This window comes from Rutidosis leptorrhynchoides, chromosome 6 (assembly GCF_046630445.1).
Source record: "Rutidosis leptorrhynchoides isolate AG116_Rl617_1_P2 chromosome 6, CSIRO_AGI_Rlap_v1, whole genome shotgun sequence".
NCBI lineage: Eukaryota > Viridiplantae > Streptophyta > Magnoliopsida > Asterales > Asteraceae > Rutidosis > Rutidosis leptorrhynchoides.
The window spans coordinates 424931287-424936050 of NC_092338.1; positions in this window are offsets into that span (position 1 = coordinate 424931287).

Genomic DNA, 4764 nt, shown 5'->3' on the forward strand with positions numbered 1-4764 from the left:
ACATCCTTTACCCACCATCACCATAGAGCTTTTGTATTAGATTTCTTTATGTAATCCCATTTGTAGTTTCATGTTTCACTCATGTATTGTACGAATCTTATGCGGATGTATGCAACTTTTTATTAATGAATGGAACTTAGTGTTATTTAATCTTTATACGGTGTTCTATTTACGTTACTGTAGGATGATTTTATGGTATCTGAATCTATTTGCGTTACTTAAGTAACATGTGTTGTGTTGATTCCATGTTGGTTAACATATACTTTATTATTATTATTTGAATACTGGATTTTGACTTGAGTCAAAATTTTTGTTTAGAAGATCAACGGCCAACGGAAGATCAATGCCCACAACAGCACAGATCGAAGAAATGATAGCCGAACGGGTAGCCGCAGCTATAGCAGAAATGAACCCCCAAGCTCTACCGGTTATCCATCACAATCATAACGGGTGCACATACAAGGAATTCCAAAGCTGCAAGCCCCACAACTTCAGTGGTACTGAGGGGCCGGTTTGACTGACTAGGTGGTTTGAGAAACTAGAAGCTGTGTTCCGTGTAAGCAACTGCTCAGAGATGAACAAAACTAAGTATGCCTCATGTACACTGTCGGACAGCGCGTTAACCTGGTGAAACACACTTGTTTAGGCCAAGGGTATTAACGAGGCCTATGCTACACCGTAGGAAGAATTTAAGGGGGCTATGATCGAAGAGTACTGCCCCAGAACGGAGATACAGAAGATGGAAACTGAGTTTTGGGGACTGAAAGTGGTAGGAAACGATCTTGATAGCTATAACCGAAGGTATCTGGAATTAGCTCTGATGTGTCCTACGATGGTCACCCCCGAATTTAAGCGAATGGAACGGTATTTCTGGGGACTCCCCAAGTCCATTCAGGGAAATGTTACCTCTTCAAAACCAGCTGATATACCGGAAGCTATGCGCATGGCGCATACCTTGATGAACCAAATCACCAGCCGAGAACCAAAAAAGGCTAAATCCGAATCGGGTAGCAGTGAGAAGCGTAAGTGGGACAACAACAAGGGGAGAATCTTTGATCAAAACCCGGCTAAGCGACATGAAGGTTTCAAGGGAAACAACCCCAACCCGAACCCTAGCTCGAACTCTAACTACAAGGGTAGTCTACCACAGTGCAAGAGATGCTACAAGCATCACACCGGGTACTGCAACGTGGTCTGTGAAAAATGTAAAAGGACTGGGCATATTGGCAAAGACTGCAAGATCACCACCCTGAATGTGAAGACAAACCCTACTGGACCAAGAAAGTGCTATGAATGTGGACAACCGGGCCACTTAAAAAATGAGTGTCCCAACAAGCGAAAGGATGGCGGACCACCGCATGTAGAGCTTTCAACGTAAACGCAAGGGATGCCCGTGAGAACCCCGACTTGGTCACAGGTTGATGTTAAAGCTAAGGGGTATAAAATATTATTAATTTTACTAGGAAATACTATTAAATACGATACAATTTTACACAAGATATTTATTTATTTATAGAATGGATATACTTAAACCTTACTACAACACTTATAGGCAGTGTACCTAATCGTACAGTAGTGTAGTTTTTAGTAAGTCCGGTTCGTTCCACAGGGAAAATCTTTAAGCAAAGCTTAACGCTATATTAGTTTAAATTTATAAAAATACAAATATATATATAAGTAATATTATTATTATAAAGGGGGGTTTTTACCGTTTAATGACCAGTTTGTCGATTTTAAAACTTTAGTCGCAGTTAAAACCAAAATTAAAAATAAATACAAGACTTAATGTAAAGTAAATAACGATAATGAAATTGCGATAAATAAAAGTGCGATAAAATAAACTTGCGATAATTAAAAAGTACGATAATTAAAAGTGCAATTAAATATAATAACATAAATAAAAGTGCGATAATTAGAAGTGCAATTAAATATAAAATAAAGGAAATTAAATATGAAATAAAAGAATTATGCTTATTTAAACTTCCGTAATCATGATGTTTGACGTGTTGATTTTAGTTTTATGCCCATGGGTTAATTGTCCTTTGTCCTGGATTATTTAATATGTCCGTCTGGTTTTTGTCCATAACAGTCCATCAGTCATAAATATAAAGTGCGAGTGTCCTCGTTAAATTATCCTTATACCCGAAGTTAAATATTCCAACTAATTGGGGACTTAAACAGTAACAAGATTTTAATACTTTGTTTAATAATTACACCAGGTTATCGACTGCGTGTAACCCAAGGTTTTAATACTTTGTTAACAATTATGCCAAGTGTCCTTGTACATAATTTCACCCCTGTTTTAATAATTCCATAGACTATTAATCCATTCCCGTGTCGGGTTAAATGAACGATTATTCGTACATATAAATACCCCGCCCATCGTGTCCGATCAAGTGTATATGGTTATTTATAGGGACGTCCAATTGTAAATCTTTATATTAAAATTAACAAATTATCATTTAGTTAAACAAATATAAAGCCCATTAATAGCCCATAGTCTAATTTCCACAAGTGTCGTTCTTTTGTCCAAACCCCAATTATGGTACAAAGCCCAATTACCCAATTTTAATAATTAGCCCAACATCATGATTACTTCGTTTTAAATAAGCATAATAATAACTTAGCTACGAGACATTAAATTAAAAAGGTTGAACATAACTTACAATGATTAAAAATAGCGTAGCGTTACACGGACAGAATTTTGACTTACACCCTTACAACATTCGCTAACATACCCTTATTATTAGGATTAAAATTAAAATTAAAATTAAAATATAAAATATAAATATAAATATTACGTATACATATATAGAGAGAGATTTATTTTTATGATATATTGATCGATCGAACTGCGTTTGCTTTTATAGGCAGTTTCATTTTTTGGGGCTCCGCGAGTCGCGGTCCTCTCGTTCCTCAAACTCCGCGAGTCGCGGAGATATCAAATACAGCTCACAAAGCCTTGGCTCCTAGCTTGCCGACGGATTTAAATATAAATATAATATATAAATAATTATAAGAATTATTTAAATATTATATTTATGTGCATAGTTGACTTGTAATTTTTAGTCCGTTGCGTCGAGCGTTGAGAGTTGACTCATGCCCTGTTCCGGATTTTAGAACGTCCTTGCGTACTATTTTATATCTTGTACTTTGCGTTTTGAATCTTGTACTCTTGTAATTTTGAGACGTTTCTTATCAATAATTGGAACCTCTTTGATTGTATTTTGTACTTTTGAGCTTTTTTGGTCGTTTGCGTCTTCAATTCGTCGAATCTGTCTTTTGTCTTCACCTTTTATTTTTTAAACGAATATCACTTGTAAATAGAACAATTGCAACTAAAAGCTTGTCTTTCTTGAGGGATAATGCTATGAAATATATGTTCGTTTTTAGCATTATCAAATATTCCCACACTTGAGCGTTGCTTGTCCTCAAGCAATATAGTCTTGAAATACTAGAATCACTTCTTTATTCTTCACACTTTGTACATCAGTGATTTCTATACGGCGGTATTAACAATGGTAGTAACGATATGGTTTACTGTCTCACATGACTATAAAAAATTTAGATCCATTAAGGAAATTGGATCTTTATGAAAACATTTGATCTTTTGAAAATTAAATCTAGTTTTTACCCTAGATAAGTTTTCCGGAATAACCCTTCACCGGTGTTTGCAAATTCTTTTTGTGGGTTTGGTGGGTTTCAGATTTGAAAATTTTAGCTTAAAACTTGTGGTTTTGTGTCACCCACTTGCTAACCTTGCATTAGGAAAGCAACACGTCCAGTATACTTGCTCCGTATATTACCTTTTGGTAAACTACCGTCCGGTTGTAAAGGAAAGCGTTGAACAAGCAACTGTTAAGGCAATGTCCCCTGACATGCTTTTAATTATGGTCTATAATGTGTCGGACGCAATTACTATCCTTGGTAGGAGCAATAGTAAAGCTCACCCTTATAATTTTTTGGTCTGGCACAAGGTCCTGTCTTTGACCATGCTATGCAACCACCGTTCTTACGGTTGACAGCCGATTTGGTTCAGGTGACCTAATAAATTCCAGGTGAATTCCTAGGATTTTACGTTCAATGGTAATGAACGCATTGAAAAATGGGTTTTCAGAAAACAAATTGGTTTATAATTTGATCAAAATATTTTCTCGTTCAAGCTTGAGTTTAGATATCATTGAATTCCATGAGTTTGTAATTCTCAATCTTTAAGGTCAATCTCTAAGATTGAGTAATATCAGTCTTAAAAGCTGATTTTTAATCTTTAAAGAGATTATCCTTTCTGGGGGTCTGATTCATTAGTCTTATCCAGCTAATTTGCACGGCGTTCTCTCCATTTTACAAGACAGATCCTCTCATGGTTAGGATAAGTCTGACCATTTGGCGACCCTGTTTGATGCTGAGGTCCGTGGATTTCCTGCTGATTTTAGTGATGACTTTTCTAGATTTTTCGTCAACCTACAGCTAGTCTGGACGACAACTTCATGACCTAAATCAAGAAGCGCGTGTCTTTTTCGGAAGACTTTACTTCCTTTTAATGATGGAATTGATTCATCGTGTAGATCCATCTTTCTTTCAAATATATTACAGTAAATCGGGTAAAACTGATTAGTTTAGTCTAAAGCAAAAGTATTTTCAGTTATTTGTACAAAAATATGTGATATATGTTTTAAAATAACTTGGTAAATTTTCCCACACTTGTCTTTTATTTTCTTTTATTTGCCTTCTTGTTCTCCTCTATTCCATTCTTAAATGAATTCT